This window comes from Balaenoptera borealis, assembly GCF_965194805.1.
Source record: "Balaenoptera borealis genome assembly, chromosome: 5".
Taxonomy (NCBI): domain Eukaryota; kingdom Metazoa; phylum Chordata; class Mammalia; order Artiodactyla; family Balaenopteridae; genus Balaenoptera; species Balaenoptera borealis.
The window spans coordinates 83045627-83059883 of record NC_138862.1 but is presented as its reverse complement, the minus strand read 5'-3'; the positions used below and the strand labels follow the sequence as shown (position 1 = coordinate 83059883).

Below are 14257 nucleotides of genomic sequence, written 5' to 3'. Positions count from 1 at the left end.
AGCTTTGTAGTATAGTCTGAAGTCAGGGAGTCTGATTCCTCCAGCTCTGTTTTTTTCCCCTCAAGACTGCTTTGGCTATTTGGGGTCTTTTGTGTCTCCACACAAATTTTAAGATTTTTTGTTCTAGTTCTGTAAAAAATGAAATTGGTAATTTGATAGGGATTGCACTGAATCTGTACATTGCTTTGGGTAGTATAGTCATTTTCACAATATTGATTCTTCCAATCCAAGAACAGGGTATATCTCTCCATCTGTTTGTATCATCTTTGATTTCTTTCATCAGTGTCTTATAGTTTTCTGCATACAGGTCTTTTGGCTCCCTAAGTAGGTTTATTCCTAGGTATTTTATTCTTTTTGTTGCAATGGTAAATGGGAGTGTTTCCTTAATTTCTCATTCAGATTTTTCATCATTAGTGTATAGGAATGCAAGAGATTTCTGTGCATTAATTTTGTATCCTGCAAATTTACCAAATTCATTGATTAGCTCTAGTAGTTTTCTGGTGGCATCTTTAGGATTTTCTATGTATAGTATCATGTCATCTGCAAACAGTGATAGTTTTTTTTTTTTCTTTTTCTTCTCTGGTTGCCATGGCTAGGACTTCGAAAACTATGTTGCATAATAGTGGTGAGAATGGACATCCTTGTCTTGTTCCTGATCTTAGAGGAAATGCATTCAGTTTTTCACCATTGAGAATGATGTTTGCTGTGGGTTTGCCATATATGGCGTTTATTATGTTGAGGTAGTTTCCCTCTATGCCCACTTTCTGGAGATTTTTTATCATAAATAGGTGTTGAATTTTGTCAAAAGCTTTTTCTGCATCTATTGACATGATCATATTGTTTTTCTGCTTCAATTTGTTAATATGGTGTATCACATTTATTGATTTGCGCATATTGAAGAATCCTTGCATCCCTGGGATAAATCCCACTTGATCATGGTGTATGATCCTTTTAATGTGTTGTTGGATTCTGTTTGCTAGTATTTTCTTGAGGATTTTTGCATCTATATTCATGAGTGATATTGCTCTGTAATTTTCTTTTTTTGTAGTATCTTTGTCTGGTTTTGGTATCAGGGTGATGGTGGCCTCATAGAATGAGTTTGGGTGTGTTCCTTCCTCTGCCATTTTTTGGAACAGTTTGAGAAGCATGGGTGTTAGCTCTTCTCTAAATGTTTGATAGAATTCACCTGTGAAGCCATCTGGTCCTGGACTTTTGTTTGTTGGAAGATTTTTAATCACAGTTTCAATTTCATTACTTGTGATTGGTCTGTTCATATTATCTATTTCTTCCTGGTTCAGTCTTGGAAGGTTATACCTTTCTAAGAATTGGTCCATTTCTTCCAGGTTGTCCATTGTATTGGCATAGAGTTGCTTGTAGTAGTCTCTTAGGATGCTTTGTATTTCTGTGGTGTCTGTTGTAACTTCTCCTTTTTCATTTCTAATTTTATTGCTTTGAGTCCTCTCCCTCTTTTTCTTGATGAGTCTGGCTAAAGGTTTATCAATTTTGTTTATCTTCTCAAAGAACCAACTTTTAGTTTTATTGATCTTTGCTATTGTTTTCTTTGTTTCTATTTCATTTATTTCTGCTCTGATCTTTATGATTTCTTTCCTTCTACTAACTTTGGGTTTTGTTTGTTCTTCTTTCTCTAGTTCCTCTAGGTGTAAGATTAGATTGTTTATTTGAGATGTTTGTTGTTTCTTGAGGTAGGATTGTATTGCTCAAACTTCCCTCTTAGAACTGCTTTTGCTGCATCCCATAGGTTTTGGATCGTCGTGTTTTCATTGTCATTTGTCTCTAGGTATTTTTTGATTTCCTCTTTGATTTCTTCAGTGATCTCTTGGTTATTTAGTAACGTATTGTTTAGCCTCCATGTGTTCGTACTTTTTACGTTTTTTTCTCTGTAATTGATTTCTAATCTCATAGTGTTATGGTCAGAAAAGATGCTTGATATGATTTCAATTTTCTTAAATTTCTTGAGGCTTGATTTGTGACCCAAGGTGTGATCTATCCTGGAGAATGTTCCATGCGCACTTGAGAAAAAAGTGTAATCTGCTGTTTTTGGATGGAATGTCCTATAGATATCAATTAAATCTGTCTGGTCTATTGTGTCATTTAAAGCTTGTGTTTCCTTATTAATTTTCTGTTTGGATGATCTGTCCATTGGTGTCAGTGAGGTGTTAAAGTCCCCTACTATTATTGTGTTACTGTCGATTTCCTCTTTTATAGCTGTTAGCAGTTGCCTTATGTATTGAGGTGCTCCTATGTTGGGTGCATATATATTTATAATTGTTATATCTTCTTCTTGGATTGATCCCTTCATCATTATACAGTGTCCTTCCTTGTCTCTTGTAACATTCTTTATTTTAAAGTCTATTTTATCTTATATGAGAATTGCTACTCCAGCTTTCTTTTGATTTCCATTTGCATGGAATATCTTTTTCCATCCCCTCACTTTCAGTCTCTGTGTGTCCCTAGGTCTGAAGTGGGTCTCTTGTAGACAGCATATAGATGGGTCTTGTTTTTGTATCCATTCAGCGAGCCTGTGTCTCTTGGTTGGAGCATTTAACCCATTCATGTTTAAGGTAACTATCGATATTTATGTTCCTATTATCATTTTCTTAATTGTTTTGGGTTTGTTTTTGTAGGTCCTTTTCTTCTATTGTGTTTCCCACTTAGAGAAGTTCCTTTAGCATTTGTTGTAGGGCTGCTTTGGTGATGCTGAATTCTTGTAGCTTTTGCTTGTCTGTAAAGCTTTTGATTTCTCCATCAAATCTGAATGAGATCCTTGCCAGGTAGAGTAATCTTGGTTGTAGGTTCTTGCCTTTCATCACTTTAAATATGTCATGCCACTCCCTTCTGGCTTGTAGAGTTTCTGCTGAGAAATCAGCTGTTAACCTTATGGGAGTTCCCTTGTATGTTATTTGTCATTTTTCCCTTGCTGCTTTCAATAAGTTTTCTTTGTCTTTAATTTTGGCACATTTGATTACTATGTGTCTCGGTGTTTTCTCCTTTGGTTTTTCCTGTATGGGACTCTCTTTGCTTCCTGGACTTGGGTGGCTGTTTCTTTTCCCATGCTCAGGAAGTTTCGACTATAATGTCTTCAAATATTTTCTCGGGTCCTTTCTCTCTCTCTTCTCCTTCTGGGACCCCTACCTAATGCGAATGTTGTTGTGTTTAATGTTGTCCCAGAGGTGTCTTAGTCTGTCTTCATTTCTTTTTTTTCTGTTTTCTTTATTCTGTTCTGCAGCAGTGAATTCCACCATTCTGTCTTCCAGGTCACTTATCCGTTCTTCTGCCTCAGTTATTCTGCTATTGATTCCTTCTGGTGTGTTTTTCATTTCAGTTATTGTATTATTCATCTCTGTTTGTTTGTTCTTTAGTTCTTCTAGGTCTTTGTTAAACATTTCTTGCATCTTTTTTTTTTTTTATAACATCTTTATTGGAGTATAATTGCTTTACAATGGTGTGTTAGTTTCTGCTTTATAACAAAGTGAATCAGTTATACATATACATATGTTCCCATATCTCTTCCCTCTTGCATCTCCCTCCCTCCTACCCTCCTTATCCCACCCTTCTAGGTGGTCACAAAGCACAGAGCTGATCTCCCTGTGCTATGCGGTTGCTTCCCACTAGCTATCTATTTTACGTTTGGTAGTGTATATATGTCCATGCCACTCTCTCACTTTGTCACATCTTACCCTTCTCCCTCCCCATATCCTCAAGTCCATTCTCTAGTAGGTCTGTGTCTTTATTCCCATCTTGCCACTAGGTTCTTCATGACCTTTTTTTTTTTCCCCTTAGATTCCATATATATGTGTTAGCATACGGTATTTGTTTTTCTCTTTCTGACTTACTTCACTCTGTATGACAGACTCTGACTCCATCCACCTCACTACAAATAACTCCATTTCATTTCTTTTTATGGCTGAGTAATATTCCATTTATATATGTGCCACATCTTCTTTATCCATTCATCCGATGATGGACATTTAGGTTCTTGCATCTTCTTGATCTTTGCCTCCATTCTTTTTCTGAGGTCCTGGATCATCTTCACTATCATTATTCTGAATTCTTTTTCTGGAAGGTTGCCTATCTCCACTTCATTTAGTTGTTTTTCTGGGGTTTTATCTTGTTCCTTCATCTGGTACATAGCCCTCTGCCTTTTCATCTTGTCTATCTTCCTGTGAATGTGGTTTTTGTTCCACAGGCTGCAGGATTGTAGTTCTTCTTGCTTCTCTGTATATATTTCTATTTGACTTTTTCTTCTATCTCTTTCCTGAGTTTGATTAACTCATTTCACATCTTGGTTTCTGTCCATTTCTATCCAGAAAATTTGAATTTTGGTGTTTTATATCTTCAAATGCCTATTTAATAATATTTAATTGCTGTTGGATATTGTGTCACGATTTTCATCCATTTCTTTGTTGTTTTGGAGGGGAATAAATTCATCAGCTGAACATATTAGCATCTCACTTATTGTTTTCTTCTCAAAGTGGCTTGGTATAGATGCTGCCTGTGATTTGTTTATTTAAAAGTGTGTTGAATTTTCCCGGCCTGCTAATAACAGGTGTTTCTTTGTGGGGAGAGGTAAAGGGCTTGGGTGGTTTACTAAGGTTCTTAGTTCAGGAATGTCTTCTTCTATTGATAAGTGGAGTGAAATTTCTTTAATAGATTGTGCTTTTCTGAGGGAGAGATTAGTGTGTTTTCTGATTCTGCAATTTTCTTTTGTTTCTGTAGGACTTCTACTTTCCACCATTTCCCAGTCTCCAAGTAATGCTTCCCCCTTCTAAGCAGCCTTCCTCTCCCTAGGAGTGGAGGCTTTCCAAGACTGTTATTTTTGGTTCTGTGAATTTTTGAGCCTCTCCTAGATTCCTCAGTGGCCAGTGCTCTGGCCTGCCAGGTGGCAGACCTAATCTCAGTCTCCCTCCCGCCCTCACTCCCTTCCTTCCTTCCTTCCTACAGGTTTATTCAACACTAAACAATCTCTTCCAGATTTACTGAGGTGGCTGACCACATCCACGGCCAAACAAACACACCTTTAAATTGGAATTCAGTTGCTGACCCAGCCTGGCCTTAGCTCTCCTTTTGGCACCAGAGGGCACAATGCTTGGTCTGTAGGCGTTTCTGTCAGCTTCCCCTTGTGTGAGTCTTACAGGTTGTTCTCCCTCCAGAACTTTGGGCTGTGGCCAGTCTGAGGACGGCTGCAGTGCAGGGTGGCAGGCCCGTCTCAGGGGGCAGATGGAGGCAATCACAGAAATACTGGATACCCTTGCTGGTAAGGTACCAGTAGAAATGTCTCCAGGCAAACTGTTCCTTCCTGTAGCCTGGTGATGTGAGACAGTATGGCCTTCATGACGTGAAGACTGGGCATATTCTTGTCTGCCAGCTCAGTGTGTTTAGGCATGTGGACATCTTTTTTGGCCACCATCACCCCCTCCCTTAAAAGGAGTTCATAAATGACAAGCAGGTCCTTCTTGGGCATCAACATCGAGATAGCTGCTGCATCCGGGGCTGGAGCTGGAGAAGGATTCTTAGCATTCTTCTACTCAAGATGATACCCTCTCTTTTTGAAGTGGTGACTTTTATTCATGTTCTTCCACTGCTAGAATTCCCCTGAACCCATCCTTCTTCCCTGCAGTCTTCACCTGACTTTCTAGTTAGAGCTCTGGAGTGAGCTCTGGAGCCAGCTTTGCTGATATCATATGTTTAATTTGCCTCTTACATGTAAATTAAAGTTTGTGGAATCTCTGCCTTGTAGTTATGGTATAGATATAGATTATATGTGATTTGAGTTGCTCTCCTTGTTAGTTTGTATGGGTTTTGGTGGTTGTGTGAAGAGATTTGGATGTAAGAAACTATCAGTATTCCATGGGAACTCAGTTGAGTCATTTTTTAAAATCTTGATTTTATTTATTTTGGAAGCCTTCCTCAAATTTCTAGTGATTCTTGACTGACTGCTCCTATTTAAGAGCGTGGCACAAAAAGCATATCAGGAGCTTTGTGTGTGTGTTGAGTTGGGGGTGGGCTTTGCTTCGGGGTGATTGTACGGGAGCTGGCCATTATGCTGGGGGATCCTCTAATGCCATAATATGCAGTTCTATTCTCTGGGCCACTCATTTCTGTAGGGAAAGAAACTCTATTCTCCTCCCTAAAGGATGGATGTCTGGTTTGACCCCAGGGGAACTGGAGGAAGGGGAGAATGGGGGGATTGTTTATTTTCTATATAGATTTTAATTAGCCTCCTTGTTTTCAACCCTACTTGCCCTCTGCTGTTCTACTCTACTTGATTCCTTAGAGAACTGAACTTCTCTGACATTCTGTAGGGCTAAACGGCTCTTTTCTGTATTTTTTCTCTGTGCCAGTATTCTACTCTGCAGTTTCCTTTATTTTGCTACTTTACTTGTCACTCCTTCTTTTGCTTCCTGTCTTCTAGAATTTTGTCAAAATCTCTTATCAGCTGATGGACCGCCTTTCATTCTCTTGTGGCTGTAGGTTTATCCATTTTTTAGTCCTTCACTTTAATTTTAGCGAGGATGTGGGAGGGAATGGAAATAAACAGAGATGTTTAGTCTGCTATTTTTAATTAGAAATCTCTTCTGTTAGAGTTTTAAATGTTTAAAAGAAAAGCATCCCCATTAGGAAAGGAAAGAAGATGGTTGTTCTATGGTTATAAGAACCACCAGGAGGTAGATGTGATCCTGACCATTGCTCCTGGCCAGATGGCAGCCGGATGTGGTTGGGCCTGAGAACTGAATGAGCATCTACCTGCAGTTCACAGCAGAACTCATGGGGGAGGCTGGAACTGAAGACCCTGCACTTACCCCTGGAGCTGAAACTCCACATCCTACATAATGTAATGTTGAAAATGTCTTTACCTTAACAAAAATGTAGTTATGTGCAGAAATAGAGTCACAGATGTAGAAAACAAACTTATGGTTACTAGGGTGGGATGAGGGATAAACTGGGAGATTGGGATTGACATATACACCCTACTATATATAAAATAGATAACTAATAAGGACCTACTGTATAGCACTGGAAACTCTACTCAATACTCTGTAATGGCCTATATAGGAAAAGAATCTAAAAAAGAGTGGATATATGTGTATGTATAACTGATTCACTTTGCTCTACACCTTAAAAACGCAACATTGTAAATCAACTATATGCCAATAAAAATTAAAAATAAACTAAAATTAAAATGTAGTTATGTGCTATACTGAACATATTTCCCTGTCTTTACATGTTTGTGTGCCATACAGTACCACATCTTCTTTATCCGTTCATTTGTCAATGGACACTTAGGTTGTTTCCATATCTGGGCAATTGTAAATAGTGCTGCTATGATCATCGGGGTGCATGTATCTTTTTGAATTAGAGTTTTCGTCTTTTCTGGATATATGTCCAGGAGTGAGATTGTTGGACCATACAGTAGCTCTATTTTTAGTTTTTTAAGGAACCTCCATACTGTTTTCCATAGTGGCTTCACCAATATACATTCCCACCAACAGTGTGCAGGAGGGTTCCCTTTTCTCCACATCCTCTTCAGCATTTATTATCTGTAGACTTTTTGATGATGGCCATTCTGACCAATGTAAGGTGTTATCTCATTGTGGTTTTGATTTGCATCAGACTAACTATTAGCAATGTTGAGCATCTTTTCATGTGCCTGTTGGACATGAAACTAACATGTTACCTGAAACTAACACAATATTGTAAATCAACTATATTTCAATTTTTAAAAATGTTGAATGTTTTAAAAAAAGATGTTTAACATCATAACATTAGACGAGATTGCTAAAGGAGTTAGTATAGAGGAAGAAGTGAAGGAGTGCCCTGGAGTACTCCAAAGTAAAGAAATACAAATTGAAGAACCAGTAGGCTGAGAAAGAACAGCCAGTGAGGAAGGAGGAAAACCCAGAGAGTGTGGTGTCTTGCTAGAGAGTATTTCCAGGAGGAAGAGGCAATGAACTGTGCCAGGTGTGTTGATAGGTCAAGTAAGATGAGGACTGAGGACCGATCATTGGATTTTGCAACACAGAAGTCACTGGTGACCTTGTTCAGAGACGTTCATAGTGTGATAGAGGCAAAAGCCTGGCTGAAGAGGATTCAATAGAGAATTGGAGACAATGAGTACAAGTAATACTTTCAAGTGGCTTTTTTATGAAGGGGAACAGAGAAATGGAATGGTTTCTGGAAGGGAAGGAAGGATCAAGAGTTTTTCTTTGAAAATGGGAGAAGAGTTGTTACCATCTGTCCTCTACAGTTTGGGAAATTCTGACGTGTATTCAAGCTCACTGACTCTTTCCTCAGCTGTGACCAGTCTATGGTTAAGCTCATGCAAGGTGTTTACAACCACAAATTTCCCTCTAAGCACTGCTTTCACTGTATCCAATAAATTCTGCGAGGACTTCCAATACTATGTTAAATAGAAGTGCAAGAGTGGGCATCCTTGTCTTGTTGCTGATTTTAGAGCTGTGTGGATGACAGGGTCTTGGTGCTCCGGCCGGGTGTCAGGCCTGTGCCTCTGAGGTGGGAGAGCCAAGTTCAGGACATTGGTCCACCAGAGACCTCCCAGCTCCACGTAATATCAAATGGCAAAAGCTCTCCCAGAGATCTCCATCTCAATGCTAAGACCCAGCTCCACTCAACGACCAGCAAGCTTCAGTGCTGGACACCCTATGCCAAACAACTAGCAAGACAGGAACACAACCCCACCCATTAGCAGAGAGGCTGCCTAAAATCATAATAAGACCACAGACACCCCAAAACACACCACTGGATGTGGACCTGCCCACCAGAAAGACAAGATCCAGCCTCATCCACCAGAACACAGGCACTAGTCCCTTCCTACACAACCCACTGAACCAACCTTAGCCACTGGGGGAAGACACCAAAAACAACAGGAACTATGAACCTGCAGCCTGTGAAAAGGAGACCCCAAACACAGTAAGTTAAGCAAAATGAGAAGACAGAGAAACACACAGTAGATGAAGGAGTAAGGTAAAAACCCACCAGACCAAACAAATGAAGAGGAAATAGGCAGTCTACCTGAAAAAGAATTCAGAGTAATGATAGTAAAGATGATCCAAAATCTTGGAAATAGAATGGAGAAAATACAAGAAATGTTTAACAAGGACCTAGAAGAACTAAAGAGCAAACAAACAATGATGAACAACACAATAAATGAAATTAAAAATTCTCTAGAAGGAATCAAAAGCACAATAACTGAGGCAAAAGAACAGGTAAGTGACCTGGAAGATAAAATAGTGGAAATAACTACTGCAGAGCAGAATAAAGAAAAAAGAATGAAAAGAACTGAGGACAGTCTCAGAGACCTCTGGGACAACATTAAACACACCAACATTCGAATTATAGGGGTCCCAGAAGAAGAAGAGAAAAAGAAAGGGACTGAGAAAATATTTGAAGAGATTATAGTTGAAAATTTCCCTAATATGGGAAAGGAAATAGTTAATCAAGTCCAGGAAGCACAGAGAGTCCCATACAGGATAAATCCAAGGAGAAACACTCCAAAACACATATTAATCAAACTATCAAAAATTAAATACAAAATAAATATTAAAAGCAGCAAGGGAAAAGCAACAAATAACATAAAAGGGAATCCCCATAAGGTTAACAGCTGATCTTTCAGCAGAAACTCTGCAAGCCATAAGGGAGTGGCAAGACATATTTAAAGTGATGAAAGGGAAAAACCTACAACCAAGATTACTCTACCCAGCGAGTATCTCATTCAGATTTGACAGAGAAATTAAAACCTTCACAGACAAGCAAAGGCTAAGAGAATTCGGCACCACCAAACCAGCTTTACAACAAATGCTAAAGGAACTTCTCTAGGCTGGAAACACAAGAGAAGGAAAAGACCTACAATAACAAACCCAAAACAATTAAGAAAATGGTTATAGGAACATACATATCGATAATAACCTTGAATGTAAATGGATTAAATGCCCCAACCAAAAGAAACAGACTGGCTGAATGGATAAAAAAACAAGACCCATATATATGCTGTCTACAAGAGAACCACTTCAGACCTAGAGACACATAGAGACTGAAAGTGAGGGGATGGAAAAAGATATTCCATGCAAATGGAAATCAAAAGAAATCTGGAGTAGCAATTCTCATATCGGACAAAATAGACTTTAAAACAAAGACTATTACAAGAGACAAAGAAGGACACTACATAATGATCAAGGGATCAATCCAAGAAGAAGATATAACAATTGTAAATATTTATACACCCAACATAGGAGCACCTCAATACAAAAGGCAAATGTTAACAACCATAAAAGGAGAAATCGACAGTAACACAATCATAGTAGGGGACTTTAACACCCCACTTTCACCAATGGACGGATCATCCAAAATGAAAATAAATAAGGAAACACAAGCTTTAAATGATACATTAAACAAGATGGACTTAATTGATATTTGTAGGACATTCCATCCAAAAACAAAAGAATACACTTTCTTCTCAAGTGCTCATGGAACATTCTCCAGGATAGATCATATCTTGGGTCACAAATCAAGCCTTGATAAATTTAAGAAAATTGAAATCATATCAAGTATCTTTTCTGACCACAATGCTATGAGACTAGATATCAATTACAGGAAAAAATCTGTAAAAAATACAAGCACATGGAGGCTAAACAATACACTACTTAATAACCAAGAGATCACTGAATAAATCAAAGAGGAAATCAAAAAATACCTAGAAACAAATGACAACAAAAACACAACGACCTAAAACCTGTGGGATGCAGCAAAAGCAGTTCTAAGAGGGAAGTACATAAGAATACAATCCTACCTCAAGAAATAAGAAACATCTCAAATAAACAACCTAACATTACACCTAAAGCAATTAGAGAAAGAAGAACAAAAAACCCCCAAAGTTAGCAGAAGGAAAGAAATCATAAAGATCAGAGGAGAAATAAATGAAAAAGAAATGAAGGAAACAATTGCAAAGATGAATAAAACTAAAAGTTGGTTCTTTGAGAAGATAAACAAAATTGATAAACCATTAGCCAGACTTATCAGGAAAAAAAGGGAGAAGACTCAAATCAATAGAATGAGAAATGAAAAAGGAGAAGTAACAACTGACACTGCAGAAATACAAAGCATCATGAGAGATTACTACAAGCAACTATATATGAGTAAAATGGACAACCTTGAAGAAATGGACAAATTCTGAGAAAAGCACAGCCTTCCGAGACTGAACCAGGAAGAAATAGAAAATATAAACAGGGCAATCACAAGCACTGAAATTGAAACTGTGATTAAAAATCTTCCAACAAACAAAAGTCCAGGACCAGATGGATTCACAGGCGAATTCTATCAAACATTTAGAGAAGACCTAACACCTATCCTTCTCAAACTCTTCCAAAATATAGCAGAGAGAGGAACACTTCCAAACTCATTCTACAAGGCCACCATCACGCTGATACCAAAACCAGACAAAGATGTCACAAAGAAAGAAAACTACAGACCAATATCACTGATGAACATAGATGCAAAAATCCTCAACAAAATACTAGCAAACAGAATCCAACAGCACATTAAAAGGATCATACACCATGATCAAGTGGGGTTTATCCCAGGAATGCAAGGATTCTTCAATATACACAAATCAATCAATGTGATACACCATATTAACGAACTGAAGAATAAAAGCCATATGATCATCTCAATAGATGCAGAAAAAGCTTTCAACAAAATTCAACACCCATTTATGATAAAAACGCTCCAGAAAGTAGGCATAGAGGGAACTTACCTCAACATAATAAAGGCCATATATGACAAACCCACAGCCAACATCGTTCTCAGTGGTGAAAAATTGAAACCATTTCCACTAAGATCAGGAACAAGACAAGGTTTCCCACTCTCACCACTATTATTGAACATAGTTTTGGAAGTTTTAGCCACAGCAATCAGAGAAGAAAAAGAAATAAAAGAAATCCAAATCAGAAAAGAAGTAAAGCTGTCACTGTTTGCTGATGATATGATACTATACATGTATCCTAAAGATGCTACCAGAAAACCACTAGAGCTAATCAGTGAATTTGGTAAAGTAGCAGGATACAATATTAATGCACAGAAATCTCTTGCATTCCTATAAACTAATGATGAAAAATCTGAACGAGAAATTAAGGAAACACTCCCATTTACCATTGCAACAAAAAGAATAAAATACCTAGGAATAAACCTACCTAGGGAGACAAAAGACCTGTATGCAGAAAACTATAAGACACTGATGAAAGAAATCAAAGATGATACAAACAGATGGAGAGATATACCATGTTCTTGGATTGGAAGAATCAACATTGTGAAAATGACTCTACTACCCAAAGCAATCTACAGATTCAATGCAATCCCTATCATACTACCAAAGGCATTTTTCACAGAACTAGAACAAAAAATTTCACAATTTGTATGGAAACACAAAAGACCCCAAATAGCCAAAGCAACCTTGAGAAAGAAAAGCGGAGCTGGAGGAATGAGGCTCCCTGACTTCAGACTATACTACAAAGCCACAGTAAGCAAGACAGTATGGTACTGGCACAAAAACAGAAATATAGATCAATGGAACAGGATAGAAAGCCCAGAGATAAACCCACGCACATATGGTCACCTTATCTTTGATAAAGGAGGCAAGCATATACAGTGGAGAAAAGACAATCTCTTCAATAAGTGGTGCTGGGAAAACTGGACAGCTACATGCAAAAGAATGAAATTAGAACACTCCCTAACACCAAACACAAAAATAAACTCAAAATGGATTAAAGACCTAAATGTAAGACCAGACACTATAAAACTCTTAGAGGAAAACATAGGCAGAACACTCTATGACATAAATCACAGCAAGATCCTTTTTGACCCACCTCCTAGAGAAATGGAAATAAAAACAAAAATAAAGAAATGGGACCTAATGAAACGTAAAATCTTTTTCACAGCAAAGGAAACCATAAACAAGACAAAAAGACAACCCTTAGAATGGGAGAAAATATTTGCAAATGAAGCAACTGACAAAGGATTAATCTCCAAAATTTACAAGCAGCTCATGCAGCTCAATGTCAAAAAAGCAAACAACCCAGTCCAAAAATGGGCAGAAGACCTAAACAGACATTTCTCCAAAGAAGATATACAGATTGCCAACAAACACATGAAAGAATGCTGAACATCATTAATCATTAGAGAAATGCAAATCAAAACTATAATGAGATATCACCTCACACCAGTTAGAATGGGCATCATCAGAAAATCTACAAACAACAAATGCTGGAGAGGGTGTGGAGAAAAGGGAACCCTCTTGCACTGTGGGTGGGAATGTAAATTGGTACAGCCACTATGGAGAATAGTATGGAGGTTCCTTAAAAAACTAAAAATAGAATTATCATACGACCCAGCAATCCTACCACTGGGCATATACCCTGAGAAAATCATAATGCAAAAAGAGTCATGTATCATAATGTTCAATGCAGCTCTATTTACAATAGCCAGGACATGGAAGCAACCTAAGTGTCCATCGACAGATGAATGGATAAAGAAGATGTGGCACATATGTACAATGGAATATTACTCAGCCATAAAAAGAAACGAAATTGAGTTATTTGTAGTGAGGTGGATGGACCGAGAGTCTGTCATACAGAGTAAAGTAAGTCAGAAAGAGAAAAATAAATACCATATGCTAACACATATATATGGAATCAAAAAAAAAAAAAAGATTCTGAAGAACCTAGGAGCAGGAGAGGAATAAAGATGCAGACGTAGAGAATGGACTTGAGGACACGGGGAGGGGGAAAGGTAAGCTGGGACGAAGTGAGAGAGTAGCATTGACATATATACACTACCAAATGTAAAATAGATAGCTAGTGGGAAGCAGCTACATAGCACAGGGAGATCAGCTCGGTGCTTTGTGACTACCTAGGGGGGTGGGATAGGGAGGGTGGGAGGGAGACGCAAGAGGGAGGAGATATGGGGATATATGTATATGTATAGCTGATTTACTTTGTTATTTTATTTATTTTTTTAAAGATGTAGACCCCTGTAATTCTTTTATTTTATTTTATTTTATTTTATTTTATTTATTTTTTTGGCTGTGTTGGGTCTTCGTTTCTGTGCGAGGGCTTTCTCTAGTTGCGGCAAGCGGGCGCCACTCTTCATCGCGGTGCGTGGGCCTCTCACTATTGTGGCCTCTCCAGTTGCGGAGCACAGGCTCCAGACACGCAGGCTCAGTAGTTGC

The 14257-nt window shown here is 38.2% G+C and overlaps 2 pseudogenes across 2 annotated transcripts in view; both read right to left on the bottom strand.

Moving 5' to 3' along the window:
• The window catches only part of LOC309629513, a 61687-nt pseudogene that overhangs the window by 17367 nt on the left and 30063 nt on the right, over positions 1 to 14257 (bottom strand). The gene's annotated exons all lie outside the window — the stretch shown is intronic.
• Positions 567 to 9514, bottom strand: LOC309629216 (small ribosomal subunit protein eS10 pseudogene; annotated as a pseudogene). The gene has a single exon. The product of its transcript is annotated as a small ribosomal subunit protein eS10 pseudogene (transcript).